A 22,776-nucleotide genomic window follows, 5' to 3' on the forward strand; every position below is an offset into this window, starting at 1 on the left:
TGTACTCAAAAACCAAAAACCGAAAGGACTGCATATTGCTCAGGTAAATATATGAAGTTTGAAAAAACACTGATGAAATAATTTAAATTTAAGCTTAATTAAGGATCACTAATCATTTATAATATGAGTTTATTTTTGTTTATAATGCTTCCGTATTCTTCAGAATATCTTAACTTTAACTACCCAAAGGCGAATAAACAAAACTAAATATAAAAAAATACTGTTAGTTTATAAACAAGTTATTTCAAATTCCCGCCTGTAATCATCAAAAATTGTAGATTTCCCTAAATGGGAATTAAAGCCAAAATTAAATTAACTTAGCATTCATAAACGAAATTGTAGGGCACGTCAATGAAGTAGTTAAATTTATATACAAAGAAAAGCATTTAATCGTCAAATTAAGTTTAAGCGCGATCCTAAAATTTGAAATTTCAGCGGGAAATTTGAATTCGGGAAAATGTATTAACGAGTTAAATTGGCTTCATTTTTAGCTATTTATCTAAATCAAACTCACACTGAGATTAATATCGATAAAAACCCAAAATATTTATAAAAAAAGTAGTTTTTACTAGATTTTTTTAAAATTTCAGTTATACTTTCATCTCAAACCAGTAGATTACGTTATTTATTTAGTTTACATTCAATATTATTCTTTTTAAAGCAGTTTAACCATTGGAATTCAAAATTCCCGCCAAGATTTTAAATTCGCGGATAGCTTAAATCTGCATTTAATAAAGTCTTAGGATCTCTAATTACTTTAGTAAATTGGGTTAGTTGGAAACATTTTTTATCGTTTCCGTAAATCGCGAAATTTCGCCCTTTTCGATGGTAACAATTTCTGTGGAAAATTTACAATTCCTTTAGTTTACAGCACTAAATAATATAAACTAAATAGTTTATAGGTTAAAGAAATATAAATAAAAAATTAAACTGCTAGAAAATTGCAATTAAAAATTGGATAAACGCCTGTAATTTCGTTCTTCACGCATTGCATAGACGTGTCGAGTGAAGCTCGCTACCAGTGTTAAGCTTAGTGTTGCCTTCGCTATAGGACCCCTGTAAAGTTGTCACTTTTGCCGCATTTCGCTGCTCGAGAAGAAGTTGACATACACGTACTTTCAGCGAAATTTCGCGTTTTAGAAAAACGATAGATACGACTGCGGCTATTTCAGCTCATCTATAAATTGTTAATATGTATTGCAAAAGAAATAGTTCAATTTTTTTAATTAAAATTATAAAATATCAAGGAATTATAACCAAAATGGTTATTAATTTAATTAAGAATTGTGTAAAATTAATCTTGGAAAATGATTACGTTTCATATCATTAGTATAATGATAACAATAATAACGAAATATTTAATTCATCAATTACGTACACGCAGTTTCAAATGCATAACAAGCACATTCAATCAGCATCTATTTTGCAATCAGTAACAATTATTAATTAAGAATTGTGTAAAATTAATCTTGGAAAATTATTACGTTTCATATCATTAGTATAATGATTACAATAATAACGAAATATTTAATTCATCAATTACGTACACGCAGTTTCAAATCCATAACAAGCACATTCAATCAGCATCTATTTTGCAATCAGTAACAATTACTTTTTCGTTTATTGGTATTCAATTACCTATAAATCGCATGTAGTCATTATACTTGACGCGTTATTTATATATTAAATTATAAGTTAATTAGTTTTCAATTATTTATATCTACCAATATAATACCAACTATAAACAGTTACTTGTTCAATTGTAAATTAATTGGGCTAGTTTGAAGCCTTTCTATCGTTTTCCTAAAACGCGAAATTTCGCTGAAAGTACGTGTATGTCAACTTCTCCTCGAGCAGCGAAATGCGGCAAAAGTAACACCTTTACAGGGGTCCTATAGCGAAGGCAATACTAAGCTAAACACTGGTAGCGAGCTTCACTCGACACGTCTATGCAATGCGTGAAGAACGAAATTACAGGCGTTGGTCCAATTTTTAAATGCTATTTTCTAGCAGATTAATTTTTTATTTCTACTTCTTTAGCCTAAAAACTATTTAGTTTATATTATTTAGTGCTGTAAATTTTCCACAGAAATTTATTACCATCGGAAAGGGCGAAATTTCGCGATTTACGGAAACGATAGAAAATATTTCCAACTAACCCAATTTACAAAGGTAATTAGAGATCCTAAGACTATTAAATGCAGATTTAAGCTACCCTCGAAATGAAAATCTTGGCGGGAATTTTGAATTCCAATGGTTAAACTGATTTAAAATTAATAATATTGAATGTAAAACTAAATAAATCACGTCTAGTCTACGGGTTTGAGATGAAACTATAAGCGAAATCTTGTAAAAACTCTAAAACGCGAAGAAAGAAAATATTGGAGGATCGAACAGTTTTATTTGTAAAACCTCAATGAGAGGTATGGTTGTTGTTAAAAGTTGAAAATAAAAGTTCGGGCTAGACTACTTTTTTTCTTAAATATTTTGGGTTTTTATCGATATTAATCTCAGTTTGAGTTAAATTTAGATAAATAGCTAAGATATTCTGAAAAATACGGAAGCATATTATAAACAAAAATAAACAGTAATATTATAAATTAGGATCAATTACAAATTTTAGTGATCCTATAATTAAGCTTAATTTAAATTATTTCATCAGGAAAAGCATACCATCGGAAAATAATATTTATTTCGTAAGAGTTTTGCATGCAACCAATGAGTCAGTTTATACTAACAGTTATGAAATGTATTAAATATATAAAATTAAATTATAAAATAAATGTAAAAATAAAAACTATAATTACCCAGCAAGCACTAATTATTCATTCATAGAATATCCCATGCATATCTAAAAAACACATCCAAATCCATTTTTATTTATGATATCCAATGGATATCCAAAAATCGTATGTAGTAATTCATAAGCTGCTGGAATTTTGTGATGCCAAAAATTCCCCTTTAATTGCCAATTAAATATCGAAATTAACGCATTAAAAACCGAATTTAGGAGTTTCACATAGCAATTTGTAGGGTTGTTGGATTAGTGGTTTCAGGCAATTGAGTCGGTTATCAAGTGTTAATTTTTTTTCGAGTATTCGAGTCCAGTAATCGAGTACTTGATAAAGGGGAAAATTTATCTTATTCGAGTTGAGTAACTTAAAAAAACCTTGAGTAATAATTTTAATGAGTCAGGTTATCGAGTACTTGATTAGAAGCTGGTTTTATTCAAGTAATTATGAAATTAAATTTAAAAGGAGTATGAAGTAACTTTCAATGTTGAAAAATATTCCATTAATTTAAATGAACCAAAGTTTCCATAACTTTGTTTATTGCCCCCCAGAAAGTTGTAAAAACCCCTCTTTGAACTTTGAAGCAACGACGATGGGAAAAATAAATACTCGACGTGTTTAGAGAGCAGTTTATTTGAGTAATTGGGTACCCGAATATGCAATATTTAGGTACGCGGTAATCAACGAGTATTCTCCAATTACTTATTCGAGGTCGAGTTTGAGTAAAAAAAAACGAGTACTCGATGTTCTTTTGTGAACTAAATTTGTTACCACCTGACACTAAAAGCAACGAAATACGATGGTAGTTATAGCAGGTAACGATTGGGTGGAATGTCGCTATAGCATCGTTCTACGTTCACGCCTCTGTGTAAGCAACCGGCCATTTTCCGTTCACGGAGTTTGAGAGTAGCAACTTTGGATAGATCCACAGGTCAGACTTGACATTTATTCATAAAAATTATTAATCATTGAAATTGTTTGGTGGCTACACAGTCAATAGCTCTTTTATTATACACAAATTATAAAATGTTTGTGATACCAGTCGATACAGCAAAGAGCTAAAGAAAAGTTATTAGTCTTATTACTTACTTTCACTTAATATTCAGTGTTTCACCTTCAATGTTTTTACAGATGGTGGAATGTGTCGATACAATGTCAAAGTAACATCTTTACCGGATTTTCCACTGTACTATGTTTAAAATTTATTGGAACTATCATATTTATTGAAGAAAAACACAAGCAGTGCATGCCTTTAGGCTTTATTACAAATTTAAAAATACAAGAAAATTATCAGAGACGCTAAATTCAAAAGATATATTTTTCATTACATAAAGAACCAAAAACCAAGTTCAAAAACTTATACTACTAGCTGCTACAAGTATTTTCATAACATTTCTTTTTGACACAAATCTTCAAGGAAAAATACTTCATAGCATAGATGAAACAAGTTACAAAACATGACATAAGTACTTGGGAAAATAGTTGTGATTTTAGTTTCAACTAGAAACTGCAGGTTTCCTAGGTTGTTATAGTGCCGACACTTTAAACAATGTATTTTTACAAATTAATCAAAAATTGGATTCATACTCTACAGCATTAACTACCATAACTCAAAAACCATTAACAATTTTGACTAAGCGAGAATGTTAGACAGTGTGTGGAAGTAATGAATTCTTTAAGGAAAGAGCTTCTTTCAGTGTAATTATATAACATAAATATAAGGTGAGCACTACAAGTTATATTTCTTCAGAAAAAGCACCGTAGGTTTTTTTCATACCAGATTAAAAAATATACATTAATCCAAATTCTAGTATTGGCATATGCAACATATAATCACTTAAAAGAACATCAATTTAAATTTATAAATAAAAGCTTTTTTCATAACATGATAACCCTTACCAAAAAATAAGTTGGATTTCAGTTTGTATTTAGTTTGTATACACATTATTAGTTGATATTGAGTTGGTATTAAGGAGGCTCAAGTTGTCAGCATATTTCAAGTTTCTATTAAAGGGGTAATAAGTTGTTATTCAGTTGGTAGGAAAATGCTGCTTTTGCTAAGTTTATAATTAGTTGGGTTTTAGTAGTCAGGAAATTACATAATATTTTTAAGTTGGTTTTTAGATGTTTCCCTAGTAGGATTTAAGTTGGTTTTAAGTAGTTAAATGTAAATGTTGATTCTGGTTTAGTTGGAAATAAGTTGATTAATAAAGAGGATTTAAGTTATTTTTAAGTAGGCATTTGTCCCAAATACAAACTGAAAACCAAGTTGAAATACAAGTTGTCCTAAGTGGTTTTTAGCCAACTTATTTTTTGGTAAGGGAAACTATGGACAAATCTTTAAAGCAAAAATATAACGCAAACGAATAAAAATAATTAAGCTATTTTTATAACCTTCATTGCAACAGTCCTGAGGCCCTTTAAATAGTGATACCGGGAATTTTAAACCACGTGAGAGGGTTGTGACTAGCCCTGCCACAGATAAGTACTAGCGTCGATCCCTATTCAGATGCCTAAGTATTTTTCAACTAACATTTCATTTGTTGTTGGTAAGTATCAGGGTGCAATATGAGTAACATAATAAATATAAATATAACACTAATTCCTATTCACAAATGTTAAGGTTCTTAATCATGGTACCCACTGATTATACTACATATCCGCTAAGCCTTAACCAAGGCTAAACTGTTCAGTGGTTAAATACACCTTTTTATTACATATTAAACATGAAATGGTCAAACTAAAAAATATATGTATACAGTTGAAATGGATTTTGACCAACAGGCAGGGGCTGAAATCATTGACTGGCTGCTGTCGCGTTAAAAAATGTAAGACACTTTCAACAAAATTAACTTACCAGGGAATGCAATTAAGATACCCTAATTCGAAGTCACACTAAAGTTTTAGAAACATTTGTAATGCTCTTTACATAGCTGGACTATTTACAAAAATTGAAGATTTTTTATGGATGAAAAAAGACTAAATTAGTTTGTAAGTGCACTGCTTCTATTCAAGACAATGCTTAATCTTAAATTAGTCTGGAATTCATTATAATGCCTCCTATGAGAGGCACCTGGCCTACACTGGCCTTGTGTAGACATTCCAAGTGTACACATATATAATTTTCTTAAAGGTTTAACAGAAGCCAAGACTTTCAAAAATTTAAGCTTAGCAATAGCATATTAACAAAAAAACCTTTTTTAAAAATAAAATTTATTTTCCCCTGCAATTGAAGTCAAAAAATTAAATTTGAAACAAATACTTTGTCAGACTCTTTAGGATCTGTGCACACCTGTAAGCATGATAAAAAAAATTACATTAATAAACCTAATTTATGCAATAAATGGAGTGGAGTAAAATTCTTATAAAATCCAGCTGAAAGAGAAAACCTTTGACAATTTCTCTTTCTAAATACACAATAAGTGTCTAGCACTTCAGAATTAAATATTTTTGTGGCCAAAATGTTACATAAATTGCACAAGACTAATTCCCATCAAGGTATACTTAGTATACCATATTATGTAGGTCATTAAAGAGAAATTACACACTAAAAATTTCAAACTTGCCAATTTAAGTCCATAAAAATATTAGAAAACTTACTGCAGCTGTAGGTTGAAGTTTTAAATAATTGCGATCTTTATCATGGAGCGAATGATTCTTGTTTGTAGATTTTACAAACAAGGGGGGGAGGGGGGCACCAGAAATTCAACAATAGATAGGGACCAGTAAATTGTGAACACAAGACCAAAACGCACCTAACCTCGTGCTGTCACGAATAAGCGATTGTATACAAAAAGATCTCAAACACCCGCAAAACTTGTTAGGGCCGCTACTGAATAATATAATAATAATCACCAAGTCATTTAGCGACTTATATTGCCTTTTAAACAGGTGGCCAGGTTACAATGCGTAGGAGGGTGGTGGCAAGCCCTTCATGCCAAGCGAGCCAACAGCTCCTTACACTAACTATTACCGTTAACCTCGACAAATTTTTATGTGAATGGGAAACCGAAGAACTCGGGGAAAACCCCTTAAACCAGTTAGGAGAGAACTTGCAAACTCAACACAGAAGGAGTAGTTTCGAGTTTTCATCCAGTGCCACAAGTTGGGATCGAACCCGGCCCCCCTTGCTGAGAGGCGAAAGTGCTAACCACTCAGCCACCCAATACCCATGTTTATAAATCTAAACATGTTTTTTCAAAACAATAAAAAGCTCAAAGACTGTAGTGCCCCTGGTGGAAAGAACTTCATCCAAATGTTGAAAAATCTAAAACTGTTTTGTAGCTTTGTAACTCTCACACATATATATATATTAAAATATATCCAACTGTAAAATGCATTGTGGTAAATTTCACACAATAGGCCTTTCCATAAATTAACGTGGCCTTCTTGTTTACTGTTTTTTCCTCACTTCTACAATGCTTCCCCTACTCTCCCACTAAAGAGAGCGAGTGAATTCGTTAATAGGTTTGACTGCACAATTTCAAGAACAAGTTGGGCAATCATAGCGAATTTATGAAAAGGTCTATTTTCCATTCAAAACTCATCTGTGAAAAGAATTAATCTGATCTATAGAAGTTGAATTTGCAAGTGAGTGGTGTGCAACTTTGTAAGAACTTTCACCATTTAAAACACGTTCAGAAGTATTGGGGAAATTCACTGCAGGTGAAACATGATCTAGCTTGTTTAAACATGTAAAATACCACTTTACTTAACAGGAAATTAAGTACTTAAAATTAAGTTGTGTTGATGACGTTTTAAAAATGAATACAACTTTAAGTCACAAATTATGATAATAGGATTCTTTTGTTAATTGAAACTAAAAACGTCACCGCTTACAACTGTAGGTAATTCTAATTTGTTATTTTCATTTAAACTGGAAAGTATACCTAGTCACACGTTTACTTAATGACAATAATTTCCTTGTAATACGAAGAAAACTAAGGTAACTTATGTTTTAATATATCCAATAAAAGTGTGCAATTATCACTCAAATACTGGTAACACTAATTCCATAATTCTAGATATCACCATACGAGGTTCCCAGTTTTGAAATATTGAAGTAATACCTTGTACAATTTGTGATCCAGGAGATAAATCATCTGTTAAGGAACTACATTGTTCTTCTCTGGGGATATTAGCTTGAGAACTTGTGAGTTGGATTCTTTTGACAATCTATGGCTCTCTGCAAGGATATAATGAGTAAGCCTAAAGTGATAAAAATGTATCATTATTTTTCGAAGAAAATTTTTTATTTATTTTTATTGTGAGATAAAGAAATAAAAATGCTAATTCATTTTTGGAAATTATAATAATTTCTTGATATTATAATTTGCAAATGATGTTATTAAATTAAAATTACACTGAGAAAAGTTACATAAGTTAGAAAAGCTGTGAGAAAAATAAATTATAGCTATAGCAGAATTAATGAGTACAATTGTCAAGAATAATTGAAATTTTGTCTATTTTTAAGTACAACCAAGAACGTATACATGTATAAGAACGTTGAACGATCAAATTGGCGCCTGGTGCCATGATTTAATAACTCCGCCCAAAAAACCAGGTGCAGCACACTCAACAGGTTAAAACCGTTTCTAGTTCAAGCGCGGGCTGCACACGGATTTTACGGCGGAGTTATTCTGAGAGAGATTAAATCATGGCCCAAGCAATGCCTTTTGTTCAACGTTCTTATACATATATACGTTCTAGGTACAAATAAGTTATGCACATTAATGCTTAAGGTAAATTGGGACTGAGCATCTATGATGGATGCATCATAAAACACAAGAAATGCCGAACACAAAAAAGCAACACAGTGAAAAAATACGCTTACATTTCCATAGATAATGACCAAATTCAGATTGTATCTATTGCAGATCGAGACAGACTCGGAACCTTTTACTCAGGTGGACATATGCGGATTGGCTTCCAGTTTGATATGATATAAAAAATATTCTGATAATATTAAGCACCCATAAATCTTGCAACACTTTGTGATTTTGATTAATGTTATCACCCAGAATTAAAAGTACTAAAAAACTTCTTTTAATAAATCATTCATGTACAAAAAAATGTTGTATTTGAGACAAACAAACTAATATTAACTAAAACCATACCTAAAAACAACTTTACACTAACTAGACTACTAAAAACCAACTAATTACAAACTTAAAAGTATTTTCTTGCCAACTTAATGCAACAGGGTGAAAACTCGGAACAACTCCTTCTGCGTTGAGTTTGCAAGTTCTCTCCCCACTGGTTTAAGAGGTTTTCCCCGAGCTCTTCGGTTTCCCCTTCCATAAAAACTTGTTGAGGTTATCGGTAATAGTTAAGTGTAGGGAGCTGTTGGCTCGCGTGGCTTTCAGGGCTTGCCACCACCCTCCTACGCATTGGAACCCGGCCACCTGAATTAACGGCTTTAAAAGTCGCTCGATGACTTACGCCTAAGGTGGCCCTTACCAAAAAATAAGCTGGTTTAAATAGCTCTTTATATGTACTAGGCTAGTACCTAGTTTTAACCTTGGATATGTCTCAAGTACCATAATAATACTATGTAAATACTACCTTTCATAACCAGCTTCATACCATATTGACAAAATAGTTTGGTTTAAAACTAGGTCAATACCTATTTGATAACCTTTACATTACAAGGTCGCTACCCAGTTAAACTAGGTCAATACTAGTCTTAAACCAGGTTGATACCAAATTTATACTAGGCTTATACTCATCATTAATTAGTTTGATACCCAGTTTATTCCAGGCCTATACCCAGTTCATTCCAGGCCTATACCCTACCTAAACCAGGTTGATACGCAGTTTATTCCAGGCCTATACCCTACCAAAACCAGGTTGATACCCAGTTCATTCCAGGCCTATTCCCTACCTAAACCAGGTTGATACCCAGTTCATTCCAGGCCTATACTATACCTAAACCAGGTTGATAACCATGTAATATACCAGGTTGATACCAATTTCATACTAGGCCTGTTACAATGTTTGTCATCAAATGGACCTATCCATACAACATCAACTTAGAGCAATGCTTGAAAGACCAAACTTTTATAATATGCTGCAGAATCGATTTCGGGAGGATGACAATGGAAATATTTCTGCTATTTACAATGGTTCTTTATATCAAAAGTATTACGTAAATAATGGAATACTCTCAAACCCAAACAATATCTCCTTTACTTGGAATACAGACGGGGTTCAATTGTTCAACTCTTCAAAGAAAACTATGTGGCCAATATACCTTGCTATCAATGAACTCCCCTATAAGGAGAGAATTAGGCAAGAAAATGTTATTGTTGCAGGTGTATGGATTGGGGTTACAAAACCAGTTATTAACAGTTTTTTTAAACCAATGCACCATTCTTTCAAGAAGCTTTCTGATGGTTTTGAAGTCAGATCACCAGATCAAAATGAACCATTCATAATGCAAGGTTTTGTGCTATGTGGAACTTGTGACTTGCCAGCAAAAGCTATGGCATTAAATATGGTTCAATATAATGGAGCATTTGGTTGCTCTACATGTACACAAGAAGGTGAAACATATTTCATCACAGAAACCTCCCATGTGCACATTTATCCATATCAACATGCTACAAATCTAAGGACTCATGACGATACTGTAGCTTTGGGTATAGAAACAAACGTTTTGGGAAGGTCTCTATTAGGGGTTAAAGGTCCCACAATTTTAAACAAAATGGTTCCCGATATTATTAAATCAACATCAGTAGATGCCATGCACGCTGTATTTTTAGGTGTTACCAAGAAAGTTCTTTTACTATTGCTAGACAGTCAGTATTCTGCACAACCATACTCTTTACATAATATAAGGCCATTAATTGACGAAAGATTGCTTTGCATTCATCCACCTTCATTTGTTCAACGTCTTCCTCGGTTCACCCAAGATATTCCATACTGGAAAGCTTCCGAATTTATGTTATTTTTGTTATACTATTCTGTGCCTGTCTTGCACGATGTATGGCCACCAGTTTATTTTAATCATCATTTACTTCTAGTGTTTTCAATGTATATTTTATGGAAGTCCGGAGCCTCAATCGATGAATTGCAAATAGCCAAATCACTACTGATAGAATATGTTTCAGACTTTGAACAGCTATATGGTAGACGACATATGTCAGCCAACATTCATGGGCTGCTTCATTTGTCCGAAACATATTCTACCTTAGGTCCACTTTTAGAAACTTCATGTTTCCAATTTGAGAATTTAAATGGAAAATTAAGCAAAATGTTTCATGGAACGCAGTCTATCCACAAGCAGATTGCATGTTCTGTATCTGCTTTTGTCAGCATACCAATTTGGTATGAAACATTAACTATTGGCTCAGATTCCCAGTATTTTTGCAAAAAGATGTTAGCAAAAGGAAAAAGACACAAATTATCTGATCAAATTAAAGAATGTGTTTCAGTTGTAGGTGTAGCTAAAATTGTTAATGATATACCATTTTATGTTCGCCAAGCACTACTTGCTCATTTGGATCAAATAAATATTTTTCAGGTTTTCAAACGACTAAAAATTAACAATGTGGTGCTTGAAAGCGAACAATATGTAAGATCCAAAAAACGCAACACAATGTACGTAAAGTGTAGTAGTCCAAATGAAATTGTGTTTGGTAAAATTAAATATTTTGTAAAACACATTCCCAAGTGTACATGTCGTGCAAATTGCATATGTGTTATTGCATATTATGCAATAATCCAACTACTAAAAATGTCAACACCTTTCCAAAATGGTCCAAATAGGGAAAGATATTTTGTAAATCACATAAGAAAGATTGATAGCGAATTGACAATACAAGCAATCAATATTGCTGGTAATTGGAATTTTTTACCATGTTTTTTTATAATTCCTGAAAAAGAGGGAACAATGTTTTTGGTTGAGCCTGCCAATTTAATTGAAGCAAATTAATTGTATTTAGTTATCCATCAATAAAATATGAACTTCCTTTAAATCAAATGCATATAATTATAATTATTAAAATTTTAATAAATTAAAATTTTATTTTTCATATTCCCAAATTGTATTTATGTTAAGAAACTAATTTTCTATAAAAATGCAATTAATACATACACTTTGAATAAAATTCATTAAATTAAGCTAGAGCAATATTAATTAATATGGCTCTAGATTAATTTAATTTATTTTAATCCATCAATCAAGTGTATATGTATAAATTAATTATGTCATGCTTTTTTTATTAGAAAATTAGTTATTTTTTAACATTATACGATTTGGGAATATTTATTATTAAATAACATTTTAAATTTAGTTAATTATATACGCATTTTTTAAAATAAAATTTTAATTTGCAATATGCTTATACCTTCTTGCAATCAGCAGGCATAAAATATTTTTAAATTACCAGGTGCAAATACTACGTAAAAACTAGTTTCATACAGTAATTTTCTGACCTAAAATCATTAACCAATTGAAAAACGTTATTACCATGTCGAAATCTATCAACTTGATGGGATGGTTTTTAAACCAGGTTAAAACCATTAATGTTCCACCTAATAAATTTAAAGATTTATCTGGCTAGGTAAGGATGATTTTAGTTCTAGGTATAAACCAGGTTGATTTTGTGGAAAAATCAAAATTCAGCTTCATACCATTTCAATACCAATTAACAAATAGTTCAAAAAGTATGAAGTTAGGTTGTGCCAGGTGAATACTATATAATAACCTTCTTATTTAAGGAAAACCAGGTTAAAACCTTAATAAAACCAACTTATTTTTCGGTAAGGGGGTGCCTTAGCGTAAAATTAGTATTATTATTATAAATACTACTACTAAATCAATTTAAGCAAAATTAAAAAAATGAAAGAATTGGTGAAACATTCTAGTGTTCCTTGAAAAACATCACTTTGCCAAAAGGAGGTGAGATGATTCACAAGTCTAGTTTCCATTAACTGCTAATTTACCTACTTGTTAATTAACACTTTCTTAAATTAAATTTTTTTAGCAGAGTACCGGATTATGATTTTAATTTAACCACAAATAGTTTGAGGCATTAAAACAGTAATTTACTTTATTAATATTAAAAAAGACAAAAAAATTACCAGTTCATGTTCAGTTTCCACAACATCTAACATACATCCTTCTGGGTTTTCCAGCAGACATTTAAATCAGAAGGATGAGAATCTTTTTCTTATAAATTCTATGTTTTAACCCAGATCAAAGTAGTTAAATTTAATGGTATAGAGTTTAACACTATGGAGCTCTTTTGCGATGCTTTCAAATGTGGGTTGCTATATTTGCTTTTGATACTCATCTTTGTAGGCCATCCTCAGAAAAACATTTTAGGGACAGGGGTTAAAAATTCACAATTAACTGAAATTGTTATAGTGTGCTCTAACAAGAGCTCACAATATAACAATTGTTATATTGTGAGCGCTTGTTAGAGCACACTATAACAAGTTCTTGCAATAGCCGCACATGTTAATATTAAAGATAAATTTCAATAGAAATGTATATTAGTATTATTATGTACTATTCGTATGTCTATGAATCTTATGTTTCTTACAATTAAAAATACAATTGGTATGTTTCATATGGTGACAATAAGTTAATGACAATGCTAGTGGTTATCACAGAGCTTAATTGATGAAGAATAGGCAAGCCCTATTTTAGGAGGGGTTAGTAATATGCGGTTAGTATATGTCCAAGGGCATGAGCTGAAGAGGGCATCTCTTCTTAACATGCAATCTTTTGGCTTTAGTTTTTGACATCCCAATGCCAAATTCAAACAATATTGAACTAACAATATAAACTTCATTAAAAATTTATAATTCCTTAATTTTCATATTTATTTCTAAACTATTATTTTCAAGACTACTCATGTTTTAATTAATTTTCTAAAGCTAAACATCTAGTGTACTTTACGTAAACGTTGGGCAGGTTTTTGGAGTGCTCAGGGTGTTATGTACGTCATCTAGGTTATAAAAATAATAATAATAATAAAATGCTTTTTTTATTGGAAACCCCTTTAAGTTTAACTTGTTTACAAAAGGGTCCAGGTCCAGTTAGTTAAATAAAGTTACATTACATAAATAATAAATTATAAGTTTACAATTCTAAGCACTGCATATATAGATATATTTGACTTTTAAAGATACTAAAGGATTGAGCTGATTTTAAATCAGTGGGGAGTTGATTCCAATATTTTATAGTCGTGGCTATTACACTCTTGCTCCTAAGGGTAAAGCATGTTTCTACATAAAAATTCGTTAAACAACCCGTTGTAATTGGTCCCTTAATTTCAGTTTGGTACCATTTGGCAACACATGGTGGAACATTTCCTTGTTTCACTTTACACATAAATTGATAAAGACTATAGAAATAATTAAACTTCAGGCTATTTATCTGGGCTATTTCACTACCCCCAGTTAAAGATGAATATTTTGTTTTATTTGCAATTAATTTTATGGCGGCATTTAGGACACAGTTTAGTTTTTGCAAGTTAGTTTTGGTCGCTTGATTATAAAAGAGGCTACCGTAGTCAAATAGGGACTTAATTAAGCTTACATTCAGCAGTTTAAGAATATCAACACTAACAGAATTCTGTAAAGGTCTTAAGAGCCATAACCTTGACTTTACTTTACTTGCTAGATAATCTACATGCGTGACCCATGTACGATTCTCGTCAATCCATAGGCCAAGATATTTGAAAGAATACGTTCTTTTTATCGTATTATTTCAAATTGTTCGAACACATAGGGCATCTTTTTTCATTTTTCTATTTGGCGAAAATAGCACATTTGTTTTTATCTATTTAAGGCTTTCATTTAAACAATATAAGTCAACTTCGCCTTTTTTACCAATTCGTCTAATTTTAAAACTGCAATTACTATTGCGATATCTTCTGTAATAAACTCTCCTTCAAATAATGCAAATTATGAAACTACAGAGAGATTACACGTCTTATATTTAAATTTAGGGTAAACGCCAATATAATTATTATTCAACACTTTATTAGTTCATACCTCCACCTTTACTGTTCTTCGTTTCTTGCACGGGCACGTCTAGCTTCTAAGAGTGGTCTCACTTGATTACCTCTTTTCCTACTCCAGGGAACCCTATATAAACTACCTTTAGTCACTTATGGTGACGTCATATATTAATCTATCGCCATCTATAGGTGGTCCCTACAGTCTGCATATTCGTTTGGAACACCATTTTTTATATAACAATGAAGGTCAGATGTATACACATTAAATAAAAGCGGGCCCATTACACTCCCTTGCGGGGCAACATGTTTGACTTTCAGGGACTTCTAAACCGTACCATCATTTTCAACTATTTGGGATCTGTCCTTAAGATAAGAAATGAACCCTTCTAAAACATTACCAGAAACACCCTTTTCTTTCAGAGTATCTATGATTATATCGTGTTGCACTGTATCAAATACCTTCGATAGGTCTACAAAAATAACCATCACATTCTCTCCATTTGTTAGATGGTGCATAATCTGTTCATATAAATTAAAAATAGCTGTATTTACAGAGTAGCCCGTCCGGAAACCTGATTGATTTACATACAGGACACTCGTATCTTCCAAGTATTTATACACGTTTTTATAGGAGAGCAGAGGCGTAGCTGATGGTCCGCAGGGCCCGCGGTGCGGGGGGCCTCGAGCTTCGGGAGGGCGCCCCCCTCACCATAAAAAAATAAAAAGGGGGCCACATAGAGATTTTTGCGGGGGGGGGGGGGGCTCTGAGTTCTCATCTACGCCACTGAATGAGAGGCTTGGTCGAAGATTTTCAGGATCTTCAAAATCTCCTCCTTTATGAATTGGCGTTACTCTTGCAGTTTTCCAAATGTCGGGAAACGTTGCCGTCATAAGTGACAGATTAATTAAATATAAAAAAATACTTTGAAATTACTGCGGCCAAATTCCTAACTAATTTTGGTGTATTATTATTATTATTATTATTAGAAAAACATTAACTTTTCTCTATTTAGAAAAATTGACTCAAAACAAAAATCGCCATATAAAATAAATGGGAGCAAAACATTACATTAGCTGAAATGATTGGGCTTTCAATAGAAGCTAGCTAGCACAATATTGACCAGTAAAGAACTTTAATAAAAGAGTATCCACTGTCCACTGGTTTTAACAATAAGAACAAAGTTATGAGCAAACCACGCCACCAGCTGTTACAATTTCTGTTGAGTGAAGTTTTATGACGGTACGAAATCTTAGAACAAAACTATTAAAACTGGGTTTTTATGAATTAGAGACATTACACTAGGTGTTAAGATGCGCTGATTCTAGTCATATTGAAATTCAAAGGGTGGACACACCTGACTTTCAAACTATTCCTCATAGTCAGGTTCTCCAATTGACATGACCTAGACCATTTCAATGTATTAAAATATCACTAAAACTCTCTAGTATTTAGGCCAAAGTTCAGCACAAAATATATCTCTCAGAAATCCTGGACTAGCTACTACAGAGAGGTCTAGGCAATTTTAAATATATTACTAGTTGCAATGGAAACAAAACCAAAAATTTTAACTTTATAATTAAGTAAAACTCAACATACTTGTATCTCCATTCTAGCGAATAAGTATATGGAGTTTATTGAAGAGAAGGTTTGTAGTGACCAAAGGAATAGTAGGCATATTAAAAAATGGTTTTGTTACGTGGATGAAATTTTTATAATTTTTAGAAACAATATAGGGGTGATATTGATTATTTTCTCAATTACATAAATTCACTGGATCAAGATATTAAATTTACCCTTGGAAAAGACATTTCAAAAGTAAAAGTTTAGTGTTTAGTTTATATCAAAAACCTACTCATAGTAATCGTTTTTTACATTTTGACTCGCATCACCCTAAACAAACTGAAATTGGTGTTGTTACAGCCTTAAAACATAGGATTGAATTTATATCGGATAATCCTGTTAGTGACAAAAATATTATTAAAAAACAGTTGGTTGATTCAGGCTATTCCCCAAAGGTTGTAAATAACATTCTAGATGAAAATTTTGTTAAAAATTATTAGTGATGTTAAAGAAAATAGAAATGTCCTGGTTTAACCATATTTCAAAGGTACCAGTGAAAAAGTGTCGCGTCTGTTAAAAAAGAATGGTATCACTTCAGTTAATAAGGGTTTTATGAATTTAAAAAGAATATTTAATCCACATGGTTCAAAAAATTGTCAAAAAAACAATTTTGATGTTCTTGATATGAATGCCGCGGTGTATAATGTTTCTTGCAAGTGTGGGGTTGAATATATTAGTGAAACAAAGCCTCCTCTGAACAAGCATTTTTATGGCCATAAGGTGACAAGGAAAATGGTCCTGTGGTTCATGTTTGGAAATCAAATAATGATTGTGTGGTAAATTTTGATGACCCCACTGTTTTGTATAAAGAAGGCAATATTTTTAAACGTAGGCTTGTTGAAGTTGTATATATTAATAATAATAAAAAAGAATTAATGAATTTGAATAAGGGGTTTGAAGATGCAAAATGTTGAGGGGTTATAGATAAGAAATATCAATTTAAAAATAAAAAAAGTGAAAATACATGGCTTTTTATATTTTTGTTTTCTTTGATGTATTTACATTTTCAATCTTGTGGCTCTTACCTCATTTACTCTGACGAAGGCCTACGGGCTGAAAGCTCAGTTATTAGGTCCCTTTACAACCAAATTAAAATTGTTAAACAAAATCCATGCGTGTCTCTTCATTTTATAAAAGAATTATTTAAATTTAAACTAGGTACATGGGAAAACCAAGTATTTTTTTTTTAAATTATGAGAAGTCAAAGTTATAAATTTAATTGTTTTAGATTTAAAACTTTTTAAAGGAAGTTTGATTAAATAATATTACAACTCGCTTCCTTAAGTCAAGATACACGACGACCAAAGTGATTAGATGATACTTTTGTTTAGTTATTAATTTTTGAGCATAAAGAATTTGACTTAAGAATTAAGACTTTTCAAAAGGGCAGAGAGTTTGAAAATCAGAGCTGTAGATTCTGTTGTATTTCAACTAACTTAGATATATTTACAAAATAAAATAACAGTAGTGTAGAGAGCTGTCAACATGCGATCCATTAAGGGCTTGCTTCTACCCTCCTACCTGACCACTAGTAATACAGCATTAAGGTCACAAAGTATTAGCTCATCACTTGATAACCATTATTACTTAGATATTTTCCAATTGTACTAAACCCATTTTTAATTATCTGTTGTTTAGCCCTTTTGTTTTTACGAAGCACTCGCTCTCGTGATTAATTACTCATCATTAACCTATTAGAAACTAGTTTTACTTACATCAGTTATGACTTACAATTTTGAATATAAATCTGTAATGCCCAAGGTAGAAAAATTAGTTCCTTACAAATCCCCTCAATACCAGGTATATCTCATTAGCCATAATAACTACTTAAATAAAATAAAAATTTGCATAAAATTTTCTCATTCAAATTACATATTAGATAGAATTATACTCGTATTTAAGAGCTTCCACTTCATAAACAAATCATTATCTTTACTAAAAATGGTAGTATTATATTTATCAATAGGATTAAACAAATTTTGATTTCTGGTTAAGCGTGTATAGTACAGTTTAAGGTGATCAATTATAGTCTACTTTTTGATTTAAAATAAGAGCTGATCAGTTACTGAATCTAATTTACTTATATGTATATATATATAAACACGTATTTATACATGCATATATATGGGTGTTTAAACATACACATATATATACATATATTAATAATAATAATAATAATAATAATAAAAAGCTTTATTCGGATATTCCCAATCAGTTAAAACTGTTTTACAAAGGAGTCCTAAATTAAATTAAAATAAATACTAAAATAAATAAATAATAAAATAATTATTGTCAACAAATTCAAGAGTCAATTAGAGATACTGTCTCTTTACATTTAGTTTTAAATGAAGAGAGCGACAAATTCATTGTCATCTCATTATCTAAGCTATTCCATAATTTTACACCTATTACTTTTAAATTCTGCTCACTAAATATATTTTGTTTATAAGCGACCGAAAAAACAAAATATATTATTATTTATGATTATGCATATATATGTACGTATCAACGCGTACATATATGTACGTATAAACGCGTACATATATGTACGCGTTGATACGTACATATATATGCATAATCATAAATAATAATATATTTTGTTTTTTCGGTCGCTTATAAACAAAATATATTTAGTGAGCAGAATTTAAAAGTAATAGGTGTAAAATTATGGAATAGCTTAGATAATGAGATGACAATGAATTTGTCGCTCTCTTCATTTAAAACTAAATGTAAAGAGACAGTATCTCTAATTGACTCTTGAATTTGTTGACAATAATTATTTTATTATTTATTTATTTTAGTATTTATTTTAATTTAATTTAGGACTCCTTTGTAAAACAGTTTTAACTGATTGGGAATATCAACGCGTACATATATGTACGTATCAACGCGTATATATATGTACGTATCAACGCGTACATATATGTACGTATCAACGCGTACATATATGTACGTATCAACGCGTACATATATGTACGTATCAACGCGTACATATATGTACGTATCAACGCGTACATATATGTACGTATCAACGCGTACATATATGTACGTATCAACGCATACATATATGTACGTATCAACGCGTACATATATGTACGTATCAACGCGTACATATATGTACGTATCAACGCGTACATATATGTACGTATCAACGCGTACATATATGTACGTATCAACGCGTATATATATGTACGTATCAACGCGTATATATATGTACGTATCAACGCGTATATATATGTACGTATCAACGCGTATATATATGTACGTATCAACGCGTATATATGTACGTATCAACGCGTATATATATGTACGCATCAACGCGTATATATATGTACGTATCAACACATATATATATATGTAAGTATCAACGCGTATATATATATGTAAGTATCAACGCGTATATATATGTACGTATCAACGCGTATATATATATATGTACGTATCAACGCGTATATATATATGTAAGTATCAACGCGTATATATATGTACGTATCAACGCGTATATATATATGTACGTATCAACGCGTATATATATATGTACGTATCAACGCATATATATGTACGTATCAACGCGTATATATGTACGTATCAACGCGTATATATATGTACGTATCAACGCTTATATATATGTACGTATCAACACATATATATATATATATATATATATGTACGTATCAACACATATATATATATATATGTACGCATCAACACACATATATATATATATATATATGTACGCATCAACACACATATATATATATATATATATATGTACGCATCAACATACATATATATATATATATATATGTACGCATCAACATATATATATATATATATATATATGTACGCATCAACATATATATATATATGTACGCATCAACACACACATATATATATATATATATATATATATATGTACGCATCAACACACATATATATATATATGTACGCATCAACACACATATATATATATGTACGCATCAACACACATATATATATATGTACGCATCAACACATATATATATACGCATCAACACATATATATGTACGCATCAACACATATATATGTACGCATCAACACACATATATGTACGCATCAACACACATATATGTACGCATCAACACACATATATGTACGCATCAACACACATATATGTACGCATCAACACATATATGTACGCATCAACACACATATAAGTGTGTATCAACACATATATAAGTGTGTATCAACACATATATAAGTGTGTATCAACACATATATAAGTGTGTATCAACACATATATAAGTGTGTATCAACACATATATAAGTGTGTATCAACACATATATAAGTGTGTATCAACACATATATAAGTGTGTATCAACACATATATAAGTGTGTATCAACACACATATATGTATGTATCAACACACATATATGTATGTATCAACACACATATATGTATGTATCAACACACATATATGTATGTATCAACACACATATATGTATGTATCAACACACATATATGTATGTATCAACACACATATAAGTGTGTATCAACACACATATAAGTGTGTATCAACACATATATAAGTGTGTATCAACACATATATAAGTGTGTATCAACACATATATAAGTGTGTATCAACACATATATAAGTGTGTATCAACACATATATAAGTGTGTATCAACACATATATAAGTGTGTATCAACACATATATAAGTGTGTATCAACACATATATAAGTGTGTATCAACACATATATAAGTGTGTATCAACACATATATAAGTGTGTATCAACACATATATAAGTGTGTATCAACACATATATAAGTGTGTATCAACACATATATAAGTGTGTATCAACACACATATAAGTGTGTATCAACACACATATGTATGTATCAACACACATATATGTATGTATCAACACACATATATGTATGTATCAACACACATGTATGTATCAACACACATGTATGTATCAACACACATGTATGTATCAACACACATGTATGTATCAACACATTTATGTATGTATCAACACACATTTATGTTAGTATCAACACATTTATGTATGTATCAACACACATTTATGTATGTATCAACACATATTTATGTATGTATCAAAACAACTTCCGTGACAACTTTTTAAACTTCCGTGACAACTTTTTGAACTTTCGTGACAAATTTTTGAACTTTCGTGACAAATTTTTGAACTTTCAAGACAAATTTTTGAACTTTCAAGACAAATTTTTACAAGTTTATATATTTAAATATTTATTTTAAAACTTAGTATTTGCTTAGACCGGCCCCACAAATTGAAACCATTAACGTAAAATACAGTTGTAACTATACAAAAAGAGCTAGCCTTATGGCAAAGAGAACAAATAATATTATTTCTCAGATAGTTTTACATTACTATTATTATTATAACTAATGGGTGCTCTTTCATTTTCAGCAATAAAATTTTTTTATTAAATAACCAAAAGTATTAAAAATATTCAATATTTCTTAGTTCGTCGCCGGTTCCACTCTACATAAAATTATCTGTTTTCACTTCATTGGTTAAAAAACTGATTATTAAGCCTTGGTTTTCAAAAATTATATTGCGATATCATATTTCGTTTTCTAATTAAAGCCCTTCGATGGAAATAAAACGGCAAAAATGCAAGCATTCAAAAAAAATAATTTAACTTACCTCATAGTGGTCAAAATAATCTGTATACGCGTAAATTCAAGCCATTACTGACACAATTAAAACAAACCAAAGAATATTAAATATTCCAGTTGCATTGAAGAAGGCTACGAGACTTCTGTTTTAATACACTCTGTTGTCTTTGCAATATCATTTCTGCCTGGCAACGCTGCTCCCAGCAATAAGCCCCATTGAATTAATCGCGGATAAGGGGTCAATTTTTGGCACTTGGAATAGCTCTTACAGATGGTGCTCCATTTGGATGTCTTTCTGCGAAGATTTCAGTCACTCTTCTAAGGTTTTGCGCTGCTTCTCCATAGTAAATGGCAACTATCTCGGTACGCTCAGCTACTGAATAACGAGGCATTGTTCGAAATATTATCAAACACTGATAATAATCTCCCAAAGTTTTCCTTTAAATACCCAATGCATGTTTAGGATTGACCTATAGCCTCGTGTTTTTTAAATCCGGTCGTTTTTTTAACCAAAGTTTCAACTGGATTAGGTAATTCGGTTTCAATTATCGTTTCAAACAATCGTAATTTGACTTCACCAACTTGTAAATTTTTCAAGCTCGAATTTTCACTGATAAATAAATTGTTTTTCGTCGAGTGAACAATTTTTAAGGGTTTTCGATGACGGCCTACAACTTTATAATAGAAATTTTTTATCTCGCACCTAGTGGTCGAAAAATAATTTTTCAAAATTGG

The 22,776-nt window shown here is 31.1% G+C and overlaps 1 long non-coding RNA gene across 1 annotated transcript; it reads right to left on the reverse strand.

Moving 5' to 3' along the window:
- Positions 1–4,445: 4,445 nt before the first annotated feature.
- On the reverse strand, positions 4,446–22,300 carry LOC149968995 (uncharacterized). Its single transcript, XR_016472749.1, has 3 exons — positions 22,070–22,300; positions 7,862–8,747; positions 4,446–6,084 (listed from the first exon to the last, which is right to left on the reverse strand). It is a non-coding gene; the product is annotated as an uncharacterized LOC149968995 (long non-coding RNA).
- Between the last annotated feature and the right edge of the window lie 476 nt (positions 22,301–22,776).

Source organism: Leiobunum rupestre, chromosome 1 (genome assembly GCF_980474605.1).
Source record: "Leiobunum rupestre chromosome 1, qqLeiRupe1.1.hap1, whole genome shotgun sequence".
In the NCBI taxonomy this organism is placed as follows: Eukaryota; Metazoa; Arthropoda; class Arachnida; order Opiliones; family Sclerosomatidae; genus Leiobunum; species Leiobunum rupestre.